Source organism: Coffea eugenioides, chromosome 11, assembly GCF_003713205.1.
Source record: "Coffea eugenioides isolate CCC68of chromosome 11, Ceug_1.0, whole genome shotgun sequence".
NCBI lineage: Eukaryota > Viridiplantae > Streptophyta > Magnoliopsida > Gentianales > Rubiaceae > Coffea > Coffea eugenioides.
The window spans coordinates 15461182-15477619 of NC_040045.1; positions in this window are offsets into that span (position 1 = coordinate 15461182).

Sequence of the window (16438 nt, forward strand, 5' to 3'; positions counted from 1 at the left end):
AACATTGTACTCCCCAGGTAGCTCCAACTTGTATGCGTTGTCATTGAGTCTTTGGAGTACTCGAAATGGTCCATCACCTCTTGGGGATAATTTTCTTTGACGTTGCTTGGGGAATCGCTCTTTCCTCAAGTGTAGACAAACCCAATCTCCAGGCTCAAAAATCATCTTGCGACGGTGCTTGTTGGCTTGCTGGATGTATTGCTGCGTACGCTTCTCAATGTTTGCTCGCACGGCTTCATGTAACCTGCGCACAAAGTCAGCTTTCTTTTTCCCATCTAAGCTTGTGTGCTCAGAGGAAGGTAAAGGCACCAAATCTAGGGCGGTCAGGGGGTTGAAGCCATAAACAATCTCAAAGGGAGAATATTGTGTTGCACTATGCACAGTTCGATTGTAGGCAAATTCAACATGAGGCAAGCACTCCTCCCAAGACTTAAGATTCTTTTTAATCAAGGCCCGAAGTAAAGTGCCAAGTGTGCGATTGACAACTTCAGTTTGTCCATCACTTTGTGGATGACTAGTGGTGGAGAATAATAACCTAGTGCCCAGTTTGGACCACAAAGTCTTCCAAAAGTAACTTAGGAACTTCACATCTCTGTCACTAACAATAGTCCTAGGCATGCCATGCAGACGGACAATCTCTTTGAAGAATAGATTAGCAATATGAGATGCATCGTCAGTTTTGTGACAAGGAATAAAATGAGCCATTTTAAAAAATCTATCAACCACCACAAAGATGGAATCATTACCCCTTGGTGATCTAGGCAACCCTAGTACAAAGTCCATAGACAAGTCAACCCAAGGATGGTGAGGGATAGGTAATGGGGAGTACAAGCCATATGGGTTTGTCTTAGACTTTGCCTTGTGACAGGTAGCACACCTACCAACCATGCGTTCAACATCTCTACGCATATGGGGCCAGTAAAAGTGCTCTTGTAACATGGCCAGAGTCTTGGCAATGCCAAAGTGGCCCATGAGACCACCACTATGTGCCTCTTGAATCAAAGGATCACGAATAGAAGAATTAGGCACACACAGTTTATCTACATGGAATAGAAATCCATCATGCAAGAAGTACTTTACATGCAGGTTCTTAACACAAGCAGCATAGATATCACCAAAGTCATGATCATTTGTGTAGAGTTCCTTAACCATTTCGAACCCTAGTAACTTGGCATCGAGAAAGGCAAGCAAGGAATGTCTACGTGATAAGGCATCAGCTACCACATTCATTTTGCCCGTCTTATACTTAATGACATAAGAGAAGGTGTCAATAAAGCTTACCCATTTGGCATGTCTCTTACTCAACTTGGGTTGCCCCTTGAGGTACTTCAATGACTCGTGATCAATGTATATCACGAACTCCCGAGGGCGAAGATAGTGTTGCCAGGTCTCCAAGGCCCTCACTAATGCGTACAACTCCTTGTCGTACGTGGGATAGTTTAATGCAGCTCCTCCCAACTTCTCGCTAAAGAAGGCGCAATGCCTCTTGTCTTGCATGAGGACTGCTCCAATACCTACACCAGAAGCATCACATTCAATTTCAAAAGTCTTGTTAAAATTTGGTAATACTAACACAGGTGCATGTGTGAGTGTGTCCTTGAGGGCGAGAAATGCTTGTTCTTGTGATTCTCCCCAGTGGAACTTGTCATTCTTCTTTGTCACGACGGTCAACGGGGCGGCAATGGTGCTAAAATCTTTGACAAATCGCTGGTAAAAGCCCGCCAATCCAAGAAAGCTGCGTACGTCAGGGACGGATGTGGGAGTTGGCCATTGCTCGATGGCCTCAATCTTGCATTTGTCCACCTTGATGCCCTGCGAACTTACCACATAGCCTAAAAACACAAGTTCGTTAGTACAAAAGGTGCACTTTGTCACGACCCCACCTCCCCCTAAGGCGAACCAGAGGGTTCGGCGGGCCGCCTGCCCGGCTCTCGCCGGGACTCAGTCGTTCACTACAAACCTCAATCGAATTACAAGATACAATCTCAAGTATAAATCAAAGGTCCCAAAACTTTACATATCAAAAGCGAAGCGTCCACGCTTCCGCAGCGCCACTCTGATCCTTGATCACAATTATAATACAGGAGGAAGTCCAAAACTAGACTATTACACATCCAATCAATTCTAAACGTTCAATACAATCCCAATATGAATGATTACACAAAAAGGAAATCCACGTTCACTCCATACATGAGATAATCCATGAATAAACACTACAAGCCACTCCTTCGCCTTGAGCCCTGTGGAGGGGAATAAAACATTTTTGGGGTGAGCTAGAAGCTCAGCGAGTAACCAAGAAAATCAGTTATCAAATCAGTTTCACAATCGTTCATTTCAATAATGTCATGCTTCAACAATCAATGCACTTTCATTTCTCTCATGAGCCAGTGAAATCATGGTACTTAGACGTCCAACGCTCCAAACAATCATTTAACATTGAACATTAACATTGAACATTGAACATTGAGCCCATTGGTGCTCTACAGGAACATTAAACGGTGGAGGAGACGTCGGAGTCTAGCACACGAATTCCAAGTACTCATTTTAGCCAAAACATGTCAAGAACTTATATGCCGGCACACAGGATATGCAATCAAAGAAACGATGCAAGAAACATTTTAAAGTAACGTTGCAAGTAGTTTAAGGTCACTCACCTCCACGGCTCACAATCCTCGTCCAATATAGCCAATTCCATCATTCAAGTCCAAGCCTTTCACTTGAAACTTAAGGTAACCAACACTATTAAAAATCAGACAGCATTTCCCCTTAATTCCTTTATTTTCCAACCTACAATCAAACCCAATCACATAGCAATTAACCACAATTTTTCAATACCAGAAAACAGTTTTGATGTCCTTTTGCGGTAATGACACCAAAGGCGTTACGATTGTCGGATGAAGGTCCAAGACCCACCGTTTCGAAGCTAAGAGATAGGGCTACAACAATGTAGAAGGCCACTCAGTCCAAATCCTAGCACAACTAGGTCAAATATGCAAAATACCAATCCAGAACCGTAATTGCAGGTTTGCAAATCACACTATGCTGTAATTAGTCCAACTCAGTCTATACAGGTCCAAATGCATTGATTCCAAAGGCATGCGATAGCTAAGACATCAAGGTACATTTCTTCAGAAGACACCAACATCCAAATCCAAACCAATTCCAGTCAAAACAGACGATTACAAGCGCAGTTTGCACATTCTGATCAACCAGAACAGCAACAGTAAAATCGACATATCTCACTCTACACTAATCCAAATGACCTGAAATTTTACAGACATCTCAAACACATCAATATCTACAACTTTCATGTTTTAAGAAAAGTCCAATTCGGCCTCTAACCATATGATACAAAACCGGACAGAAAAGGGGGTTATGAAACCCTAACTTTTCACAATTCAATCCAAACCCAAAATTGGTTGGAATTTCCAATCATTTATACCTACTAGAGTCATTAACCATCAATTCCCATCATCAAAGATATCCACAATATCACATTCATATTAAACCAGAAAATTCCTCAATAAATTGAAAACTTCACCATCAATTCCTTCAACCCATGAAATACTCCACAAAATAACACACATGGCCACCACAAACCATTAATTAACCAATACTAGAACAAAAGTCACTTGTATAATCAACTCACCTCAAATTCAAGAGAGCTACCAACTTAGAGCTTCCCTTCAAAAACCAATCCATCCAAAGCTCTTCAAACCTCCCATATGAGCCCTTGTGTGGAGTGAATTGAAAATCAATCGGTGAAAACTCAAGACTCAAGAGAAAATTGAAACTAGAATTTGAAAGGCTTTTCTTTCTTTTCTCTCAAAGCTCACGGTTGAGCAGGGACAAAAATGAGGACAAAAAGCAACCAAAACAAGATATTTATGAAGGAAAACTGCTGGTCAAAAGTTGGCAGCCGGACTGCCACGTCACAATCCAGCCGGAATCTGGCCGGATTTCCGGCCGAATTCTTGGCCGGATTCAAGGCAGTGGCCGACTTCATTTTGTTTTCAAAATGGCAAGGCAATCCGGCCAGGTATCCGGCCAGAAGCTGGCCGGATTTCCGGCCGGATTTGGCCCTTGTGTTTTATCAAAATTTTTCGTTTCGTTTCCGAGTTAAAAAGCTGTGCTACTCCGCTCGCCCAACAAAGATATATACAAAATGAAAACCCTCCTTCATACGGGGCGTCACACACTTCTTGAGGTTAGCGTATAGACGCGCCTGTCGAAGTGTCTCAAGAACTAATCTCACATACTCTAAGTGCTCATGCTCACTACGACTATAGATCAGGATGTCATCAAAGTAAACAATGACAAACTTGCCAATAAAATGTCTCAAAACATGGTTCATTAGTCGCATGAAGGTGCTAGGGCATTAGTCAAGCCAAAAGGCATGACTAGCCACTCATAGAGACCATGTTTGGTTTTGAAGGCTGTTTTCCACTCATCGCCCTCTTTCATCGTAATTTGATGATAGCCACTCCTTAGGTCAATTTTGGTGAAAATAATAGCACCGTCGAGTTCATCAAGCATATTATCAAGTCGAGGAATGGGATGACGATATTTGATAGTGATAGCATTTACAGCCCGACAGTCAGTGCACATGCGCCAAGTACCATCCTTTTTGGGGACAAGTATCACAGGCACAGCGCAAGGACTTAGACTCTCTTTCACCCAACCCTTACCTAAGAGGCCATCAACTTGTCTTTGAAGCTCCTTGGTCTCCTCAGGGCCCATGCGGTAAGCAGGTTTGTTGGGTAGTGGTGCTCCAGGGATGAGGTCGATTTGGTCTTCAATCCCTCGAATGGGTGGTAAGCCATCAGGGACCTCGTCAGGGAAAACATCCTCAAATTCCTGCAAGAGAACTACCATACTCGCAGGCAATGCCTTATCGAGCTCAGCAACATCCAAGAGCACGTGTTTGCAAATCATGAGAAGTACAGGCTGGTCAGAATTCTTAACTTTTCTAACGTCCTTAGCCTTAATAATCATGTTTTGCTTCCTAGTGGTATGTGTCGTGGGTGATTTGTCACGTGTAACCCTAGGTGCGCTCCCTTGACCCTTGGTTGATGGCTCACTTGCAGAAGTGGAGCCGTTGCCAGGGTCGACTGCCTTTGGTTTCCTCCTTTGACGGTCTTGCTCACACTCTCTTTGCAACTTAAGTTGGTCCTCATACACTTGTGCAGGTATAAGTGGGGTGAGGACCTTGCGCTTGCCATCATGCAAGAGTGTGTACTTGTTTGCCCTTCCGTCGAATGTGACGTGTTTGTCAAATTGCCAGGGTCTCCCCAGGATGACATGGGTTGCGTGCATAGGCACGACGTCACAAACAACTTCATCAGTGCAAGTGCCAATGGAAAAGGGAACGCGTACCTGCTTGAAGACCCGTACCTCTCCATCCTCACTCAGCCATTGGAGGCGATAAGGGTGTGGATGTTTAGTAGTGGGGAGCCCTAAGTTCTCAACCATGAGTAGGCTTGCCATATTCGTGCAACTCCCACCGTCGATGATGAGGCTGCACACCTTGTCTCCTACCTTACAGCGGGTGTAAAACAGGTTCTCGCGTTGCAGTTGCTTGTCCTCCTTAACGCGGGCGGTTAGCACTCGTCGTGCCACCAAGCACCCTACTTCTCCTTGGGTAGGCGAGCAATCCTCCTCAGCTGACTCTTCTTCCAGGTAGTCGTCTTTGACCAATTCGGGCATCTCCTCACAATCGTCATCATCAGACACGATCTCGCCATTGTGAGTGCTGAGCATGACCCGTTGGTTTGGACACTGAGACTGAATATGTCCAAACCCTTGACTTTTGAAGCACTTGATGTCCCTACTCCTAGTCTTAGGAGTCTCATGCGGTGCCTTCGAAGTGGACCTGGATGGATCGGAAATCTTGTTAGGGGTAGAATAGGAATTGAGGTTAGAGGCGTTACCTTGGATTCGGTTAGAAAAGGTTGGTGTCGCCGCACTTCCAACTTCGTGGGTCCCTCTTCGTGGTGGGTTGCCCCTCCATGAAGTGGTGCTAGAAGATTGGAAAGTTCGTGCCCCTCGTCTTGATTTCTTCCCCCGCTCGGCCTTAATAGCGAGTTCTAGAAGGTCGTGCATGTCCAAGTAATGTTGGAGCTCGAAGGCTTCTTGAAGGTCAGGATTGAGACCTCTAAGAAACCTAGCCATCGTGGCTTCATTGTCCTCTTGAATGTTGGCCCTCATCATGGCCATCTCGATCTCTTTGTAGTAGTCTTCCACACTCATGTTGCCTTGAGTGAGGGTTTGAAGCTTAGAGTGGAGATCGTGATTGTAGTAGCTAGGAACAAATCGCTTGCGCATCAGTGCCTTGAGTTCTCGCCAAGTCCGAACACGTGGTTCGCCCATCCTCCTCCTATGGGTCCTTACTTGGTCCCACCAGACTAGTGCGTAGTCGGTGAACTCCACGGTGGCAACTTTAACCTTTTGTTCCTCGCTGTAATCGTAGCAGTCGAAGACCATCTCGATACGGCCTTCCCACTCCAAGTAAGCTTCAGGGTCACTTTTGTCTTTGAATGCGGGGACTTGAATCTTAAGCCCCTTGAGTTCGTTCTTAGGCGTGTCCCATCGAGGCTTCTCGGGTTGCTCGTCGTCTTCACTGGCGGAGTAGTCCTCACTGAGTGCTCCTTTGAGGCCACGGCTACTCCAGTTGCGTGATCCAGAACGAGAGCCTAGGGTGAGGCTCTTGGCGAGTTCATCAAACCGGGTGTGCAACTCCTCCATTTGTTGCTCACTAATGCGTTTGAGCTCATGCCTCATGGCGGTGAACAACAGAGAATAGTCTTTGGAAGGTGGTGGTTGATCTTGCTCCATGTCTCTCCTTACGCCCTGCAAAAGGTTAGTAGTACAAAGAATAGTGCAAATGTGTCCTCACTTCACTCCCTTAGTGTATCACTCACGCTCGTGTATAGCACTCAAAACACTCTTAGTAGACTTACCAAGTACCTTTACCTGTTGGATTAGGTAGTTGAGAAATCTTGCTCAAGTCCAATAATCGTCACCAATGTATCCACACGAGTTTTCGAGAATGCAAGACTTAATTCGGGGAGATTTGTAGATGGAGTGGACGAAAATTGAGAGGTTTATGTGCGGCGGGCAGATTTGGAAATATTGCTAAGGAAGGAAACCCTAGATTTCCTAAGATGTAGGAGTGGTTCCTAAAACATAGGAGGGAAAGTAGGGATGGTTCCTTAAAGCAAGGAGATAAAATAGGAAATTGTCCAAGTGGAACAAGGAGCTATCCAAGTATTTTACTTAGTTTCCTAAATTGATTTGGGAAAACAAGTTGGTTTTGAAAACTCTTTGGAAAACCTTTCTTGCACAACCTTTGGAAACTTCCAAATCCCCTCCCAAGTAGGCTAGCAAATCAGATTTTGGAGTCCCCCTATGCCAACCGAAAATTTCCAGCTTTCTCCCTCCAAAATTCTCTCACCAAGGTCGGCTATTCTCTTATTAAAACTTCTCCCACAGCCGCACCCTTCTCACGCACAACACATTCAAGAAGCAATCTGGTTTGAGCTCTCCTTGCGCAACAAGCAAAACAGTTTCAGCTATGGGGTCCCAACTAGAAGAGGTAAGTGATATCTCACAAATTTCTTCCCCACAAGTTACCCGAGCCTCTCCCAAGAAATTTACTCCTAAGCCACGAAAGTCCCGTATGGATGCAAGAACGTACAAGAATCTTTTTATCCGAAGGGAGGTTCAAGTTTTCAAGAAACAAGATGGCCAAGAAATTCAAGAACCTCGAAGGGTGGTTCAAGTTATCAAGGCACAAGATGATCAAGAATTTCAAGAAGAGGTAGGTCAAAACTTTTGAGCACTTTTTCTTGGGTTTTAAATTTCTGTTTTGGGTGGAAGAAAGATGTAGCAAATCTGACTTGGTAATAAAGAACCACGTTCTTCCTTTTTCTTTTCTTGCCTTAGCCGAATGGGTTCCTTTCTTTTCTTTTCCGTTTCTGTTTTTTTTTTTTCCTTTTTTTTTTTTTGACTTAAGGAACAATTCAACACTTGGTCGAATGAATAAAATTCCAGCAACCTGGTCAGCCCTCTAATGCAATCTTTCAAACCCCCAAGAACTATCAAGATACGTATCAAGGGTTTCAAGACCTTCAAGGTAGCAACCAAGAACTTCAAGAACCTTAAAATCTTGTAGATTCTCTTCAAGATTCACAACCCCAACAAGTTCTTACCCCAAAATCAGTTTAGAAAAGTTAAGCAAACAACTTGGACAGGGCAAATAATACTTGGACAGATTTGACAACAAGAAGAAACCCTAGCCGCAACTTGGAAAATCCTAGCTGCACTTAGGAAACCCTAGCCGTCTCCCCTAGCACTTTTCTTTTGCTTTTTGATGACCACGGCAGATTGGGGTATGCACTACGCACGACTCGAACTATGGGCTGATTGGCAACAACTAACGACGCAACGCAGCAAGCAAGTTGCGGACAGAATTGAACACAACACGAAACCAGAATTTTGGTGCACGAAATACGGTCAGATTTGTCAAGGCAAGAACCACGTATGCATGGACAGATTCGACGCCAACAAAGAACTAGGGTGCGGACACAAACGTTGGGCAGGTTCGCCCCAACACACGGCCAGAAACAAGGCAACAAAGTAACACAAACGGACAGAATTTCCCAATGAAAGACGGCGCAACAAGAATCAACTAACGAACAGAATTTTGTTTTCAATGAGATGACGCAACAAGGACAGAAAATAACGCGCAGGATCTTCTTTTTTTTTTGACAAACGACGCAACAAGAATAACACTAGAACCGACAGAAATTTTTTTTTTTTAAAAGGACAAGGCAGCGGAAAACACGGATACTAGATGAAACAAGAACAAAACAACGGGTATAACGGAAGATACCTCAACCAAAGCTCTGAAGCCAACTGATACGTTCCTCGATCAACTCGTTTCGAGACACGTAGCACGTTTGCCCAAGGATCTAGCGAGGATGTCCAACGCTTGGAATTGCGGGATCTAGAACCAAACGGACGACACGATTTGATTCAAGACGGTAGGACGACGACTCCAATGAAGGTGGATACTCCACGGGATAGGTCGGTAGAACAATCTAGGATGAGACGCAAGATTGCTCAAAACCCTTGCCAGAGCAAGTAAAGGGGTCGAATCTCTCTCTCAAGAAGAATCGAAAAAAACATGCAAACTTTATTGATAAAACGTCTACCCTAAAACCTTACAAAGCAAGCCTATTTATAGGCTAAAGGTTGACCAAAAAACCCTAAGGAAACAATGGAAAGAAGTTCGGCCATCTTGGTGTTCAAGATGGGCCGGCCCAATGACCTATGAAGACAAATTAATCCAATCTAACAAGTACTAGGACTAAGGCCCTATTCGGTCGATCCTCTTGGAGGCCCACTTGAGTCTTCATGGGCTTGGATCATGGTGTAAATGACTCGATTGTCTCTCTCCAAGCCCTCAATATCTTTGTGAACTCCATGTTGGTCTTGGACGACTCTAACCAGGGTTTGGAGTGATTCTTTGAAGAGCTTGGCCCGTGCACGTGTGACTGGGCCCAATGGGACTCGGACTGGGTCATTGCGTGGGCCGAGACTCGTGCACACATCATTTGTAGTATGGTGGAGGGCACTTGGTTCCAATCTTGGAAATTCTTCCTTCTTACGTGAAATAGAGTTATAAACTATTTGAAAAAAGATTTGAACTTCCAAATAGTTATATCCCAAATAGTCTACATTTTTCTTCATTTTTTTAGTAGAATGAGTTTACCAATGGAAGTATGAATATATACAACAAACTCAACTACCACCATTTCTAGTTCGATAACGATATTTGAAATGGTGGATTACATTCAACAAAGACTATATTCAACCTACAGATATTCAAACCTGGTTTTAAAAGAATTCTCGAACAATAGAGCTTGGAGACAGCCAAACAAGTCATTTCCTACAACAAAATTCTATGACTGCAGTCAAGTTGGCATCAATCACATACAAGTATGAATATATTAAATAGTTCAAGAAAACACTTTAACAACTGGATCAATTTGAAGAAAAATCTCAAACTTCTAAAAAGAAAACAACAAAGTTCTTAACCTCTTAAAAAAGTTTTGATAGACTACAGCAAAATAAAGATGATTGTTATGAAATTTTCTCACAAGGAATAATATCACAAACAAATTCAAACTGAACCGGGAGCTAGAACAAGTAGATCAAGAGCAACAAAATCATCAAAAATTTCTCACTATAGCATCGGAAGTCACTGTAGCATTTCGACAACTTACTTTGCAAATACAATAGCAAAAATTATACTGTACACTGTAGCGGTACTGCATACTATATCAAACAGTAAAATTACTATAACGGGCATTGTAACAACACGAAAAAATTGCTATAAAGACCCCACAATCCCAATACAAACACACACAACTATCTTCAAGATCTTTCTCTCTCTAAACTTGAAGAATTCTCTCCTCCTTAGAATACAAACTAATTTAGGATTGAAGTTTCGAAGCAGGTTTTGATAAAAAATCAAGTAAGTTTCAAACTTTGTAAGCTTTCTTGCAATCTTATATTCAATCATATTCTGTTGAATAGTCGGCTAAGTCGCCTCATATTAATATTCATTTACTTGTTTTACATATTCTGTTTATATACTTTGTTTGTGGCCGGTTATACGACCTGATCTATTAGTGGCAATCCAACTGCAATCCACTTGCTTACTCTTCTTGTTTATGCTTATTATTTTCCCGATTTAGGGTCTAACCCCTTGTCCCATCCATGGTTAATGATTTTCTTTTTTCTTTTTAGGAAAAATTATAAAAATAATGGTTTCAAGAATAGTTTTATGAATGAATTACTTATCCATTTTCTTATTATTAAGCAATTTTAGGTTAAATTATGTTAGTAATCATCCATAATTAAGTAACTGCCAAATAACTAAACACCATATAGAAGCACAAAAGTCACTATATCATAAAATTTCTTTACAAAATCATTTTCATGGTGAAAAACAGATTTTTTATGAAAATTATTTTTACAAATGGCCATAATTTTAATTACTCGCACTTACATAAAGTTTGCCATAAACATTAGTATTAATAATTCGAGGGCCAAAAACATATAATAGTAAAATTTTAATTTCCATTTAGATTTGTTGCTCAAAGAACAAAGAAAGAAACGGAAAAAAATTATTATCGATTGTATGTTTTTTTTCCAATCTTATCATGTACTTTTTATAGATTGACAAGACCCTTCACCTGTGAGCTATAGATTTCAAATTCAAGTCATGGATGTGGTAAGTTAAGTCCCATTAGTGATCATTTAAAAAAAAGAGGAAAAAGTATAAAAATAAAGTAAAATACTATATTAACTCACAAAATACATTTATATTATGATGACCCATTTCCCCCTAGAGTGTACCCAAGGGTTTGGCGGATCGCCTGCCCAACTTTCATCAGGACTCACTACATTTGCTCTAATAAATTCTCAAGATATCCGTTCAAGTCTCCAAAATAATATTTGAGTTCTACAATTCAATCAAAATTCAAATTTAATTACAACCCAAAAGTAAAATGTAAAATACACCATCAAATACTAATATACAATCTGTCTGCCAAAAAATACATGTGCAAGAGTATCATTACACGCTAGTTCAAGGTTATCCGATCCAGATCTCAACTCCTGTAAGAAAAACAAACTAATGGGATGTGACGCCCCACCTCTCCTTAGGGCGAACCCTAGGGTATTAGTGGGACGCCTGCCCAACTCTCGTCAGGACTCACGCGCTCATTCAAGCTTAATAAAGAACCACAAGTCAACCATCGACTTAATTTAAAAAATACTTCGAATATACAAGTCCCAAAACTCCCAAGTATACCATTTACAATTACAATCCAAAATACCCAAGTATAACAAAATTTACACTTTAATGGTCTCCAATAACATACAAAAGTATACTAACTTCAACCAAAAGTCATTAGTCTAGAATCACCAACTTCCACCTCCAAGTCCTGTTAAGGAAAACAAACTTAAAGGGATGAGCTAACGCTCAGTGAGGCCAAAAAAATCAAGCAAGCAAGCAAGTAGCACTAATCAATCAAATAATATATTTGAAAGCAACGTTCACATGAAATTTCGTTTGAGTGCACAAGTAGGAATTAAAACAGACATGGAAGGATACAGGAGCTCTCAAAAGTTATTTCCACGTCTCGACTGATTCACGCCATTTGGGGTTGACTCTCCATCAACTCAAGAAGTAACATGACCGTAGCGCTCCACTTACTTCCTCCATCCAACATAACACCCACTCGGATCCGGAACCAAACATTCATGTAGTAGCGATACTATTCGAGTATGCCAAGCGAGATCTCAAAAGATCAAGCTATATCATTTCCCAAGGTTCACCAAACTTTTCGACCAAACCCTTGCCGGTTCGAGTTACGAGGTTAGCCAATGGGTTGGGGCGTCCCCACAAGTATAATTGATCGATGAAACAACACTCCAATCGACTTAGAATTATTCATGGCTCTGAGTCGGTATGAGAGGCATCTCCCACCCAATTAGGGTGTGGTACATGCTGCCGCTCAGAGAATCGATCATAGCACTAAGTCGGTATGAGAGATACCTCCCACCCGAATGGGGTGTGATACATGTTGCCGCTCAATGCTCACGAGTTAAAACATGTTCGAGTACAAGTGCAAATCACAAACATTTATGTAACAAGTATCATTTAATCAAGAGAGAGAGAGGATGAGAGTGGTAAAGTACACTCTTGCCTCGGCAAGTTCACGTATCATATAGTAGTTGTACAAATATCATTTCAATCATAGTAACATTGAACATGCACTTGACACTCATAAAAGTCAAGGGCAAAACAAGAGCAAAAGCGAGAGGTCAAACAAACTCCTCGGCATTCACGAGACCGACATGCACAATCACGATTACCTAGGTACTCGACCAAGTCTAATAAGAAAAACATCTTCTTGCTACTCACTCTCAAGGTCACAAGTTCGAGTCAAGTTAAAGGAGCCTTTCTCGCTAAATCATTGAAATAATACTCAAAGGAAACTCAAAAGTCATTTTCGAGTCAAGTCTTGGCAAGAGCCCTCAGTTCCAAAAGAAAGTACCATGTTTAATTTTGGCACAAAAATCGAAAAAAGGGAAGATGGTTTTCATCTCTCAAAACTTCTAGTCCTACGCCCAAGTTTTTGAATATAAGAAGCGTTCACATTTTCTAAACTAATGGAGTCAGAATTCATCAAAACTCCACTCATTTCCATAGTAAATTTTAAAGGTAAAGGTTCCAAGTTTCGAGTATAAACTAGTGAAATTCTCCAAGAATTACTCTAGTTAAAACACTCCATTTTTAGACTTCAATGTCATGGAAATCAAGGGCATAAGACTAGGGGTCGAAATCCATTTCTCAAGTATGAATTGAGGTGCAATTAACCAAGAAAGTTAGGCAACCAAGAAAACGCATCAAGAGAGGTTTAATCCTTTGGAAACCAAGATTCAAAATGAAGGTCTAATGTTCAAAGAGACCTTGTATCCATCCATGAAATCAAACTTAAAATGAACTAACAATCTCAGAGGAAAGTTGAGAGTTCTTGAAAGAGCATTTTGTTTGAAACCAGACAATTCCAGCTTTGAGCGACACCACTTGGAAAAATCATATCTCGAGTTTCGTAAGTCCAAAAATTGGAAACTTTATACCTTTGGAAACTAGATTCAATGTACTAAAACTCTCTAGAAGAACTTTTCCCAGATTCAAATCCAAAATCATTCAAATTTTAGCTCCAACTCACTGTTCCAGCAAGAACAGAGCAAAACAGTCCTGCATTTTCAGTAAACTTTGGAAATTTGGAAAAATTCATAGAAATAGAATCAGCCCTTGAAATTTATACCAATCTAAATCTAGTTTCAAATGCAACAAACGGAACTCAATTCGGACCTTTCTACACCAAGATACAACAGTTTTTAGAAAGCTGATTTTTGGGACCTGGTTCACGGAATTTCCAGTTTTGGAGCACCTGACACAGTTTCAAAATCTGGCCATAACTAAAGCTGCACAAGTCAAAATTTTCATGTGGTTTGTAGCGTTGAAAACTAGACTCAAAATTCCAAAATTCACTAGAAGAAACTGTTTTAAAATTAGTTTTATAAGATGGGTGAAAATGAGCTACAAACTGCAGCTATACTTGTTTCTCGAATGAAAACAGTAAGGAAAATTAGTCAACTTTGCTGGTTCACTACGGCTCATAGAAAACTAACTAGAAGGTGCATTTTATACCATTGGAAATCCCTCGGAGTCTAGTTTCAGATGCCACAATCGGTACTTGATTTTGACTCCTGGACAAAAAGTTATGGGCTGATACGTACATACTGGTCTGGTATCCTGATCAGAAATTTTCCAGATTTGCATTCTCACTTTAACCCAACTTTAATTCAACCAAATGAAATGCTTTTTGAGAGATAATTGACACACATAAAATCCAACATATAACAAGCATTTTGGCACCAAAATAACCACAAAATTTGAAATTAACATGAGGGAATCAACCAGCAAAATTTCGGACAGCATGCTTCTTCCTTTCTTCAAGTTTTCTTTTCAACTTTCCCAACCAAAACTAAACCATAATTCATCAAAACAAGCATCAAACAAACAACTAAACACACAATAATTCCTCAAGGCTACTACCTAAAAAGCCACTTCAAGACATCTATCTAGAGTCAAGGTTCATTGGACCCATCAACAACCCAATGCTTAACTAGTTAAAACTAACTAAACTAACCATAAGTTGCAAGGAAAAATGAGAGTTTTGGGGTGTTACCTTACTTCCAAGAGATGAAGACCACCACTAGAGTTTAAGCTCTAAACCACCAAGGTTCCTTCCTCCTTCAAGTCTCCCTTCAAGCTTGAGTGATGTTCCAAGAAAAGGAGCAAGTTTGGAGTGTGTTTTTAGAGCAAAAATGGAAGAAAAGGAAGCTGAAAGTTTTGGCAAGAAATGGCGAAGGGTGGCCGGCCAAGGAGGAGAGGTAAAGAAAGGGTTTGAGTGAGTTGTTGATGAAGTGATGGAATGAAAGGAAGAAATGACATAAAGGTGCTTTGGTACAAAAATTCAACAAACGAATAGTGGACAATTAGTGCTCTTAATTGAACTTAATTTAACTCATTCACCTCTAATCTCTCAATTAACTTTTCTTAGTCTACTATTGATCAACCTTAATTCTACAAGACCACTGAACTTTTGAACCGAATTTTACCTCAAAAAATGTGTATTCACTATTTCTCACTAATCGAGCCGTAGAAAAATTAAATTTACTAGCAAACATTTTTTAAAAATACAAAATGAGACAGTGTTCCATGCAAATGCAATTAAAAAGGATGAAATAATTTAATTGGAGCAAATGAATAAATAATTAATTAATTAAGCCAGTAAAATAAAATAAAAGTAAGTAAAATAAAATTCGGGTCTTTACATGGAATGAGTTGGAAACCCAGTGAGGTTCTCAAACAAGCATTCAAGCAACAAATCATGGACATATTACATTTAACAACAACCATTCGAGAAAAATATTTGGAGCATTCAAGTAACAATAGCATACTTAGTAAAAGGATACGTACTCACTTGGAGCCATTTGTAGACACCAAAAATTTCATTGATTCAATCTTAAAATTTTAATTAGTTTTATTCATTCAATTTTGACTTTTTAGTCTTTTTATTCTTGTTTCATATTTATTATTTTTTAATTAATTTAAGGTTGCAAATAATAATTGGTGTTCATTCTTATTTTTAATACATTAAAATTCATCATTTTCTTTTTAGAGCAATTTTACACTAATTTTAGAAAAATCCTGAATAAAGATCCATTTTATCTTTTTAAAATTTGATTTTTCTTGCTAAGGCATTTTGCAAGGTAATTTTAAAAATTAGCATATTAAATAAGTGTGTCAATTGCATGTTGAACAAGTGTGCAAATAAGCATTAGACAAGTGGTTAAGGAATTGTAGGACAAGTGTTTAGGGAGGGGTAGGTGTTTGAGACACCTGGAGGCCTAAGAAAAGAGGGGAGAGGTACGACAGAAGAGAGGAAGGAAAGGAAAAAGCCGAGAAGGCTACGGCCGAGGGGAGCTAAGTGAAAAAAAACTACGAACGAGCAGAAGACAGAACAGGAAAAGGGAAAGAAAAATCTGGAAAATTAGGAGGGAGTGTAGTTGCAAGGCAAAACGAGAGAGAGAGAGTCTGAGGAGGAGGAACAAGAAAAATCAAAGGGGGAGGTTTCGGCTGAAAACAGAGAAGAACAGAGAGCAAGAAAAATAGAAAATTGTGGAGTTTTCAGATGAATAAAAATGGGGAAAAGGAGAGGGTCTGAACGACAGAAACAACGGAATCCCTTGCTCCGTTCATGGCCAACCAATTATCCCTCTATCG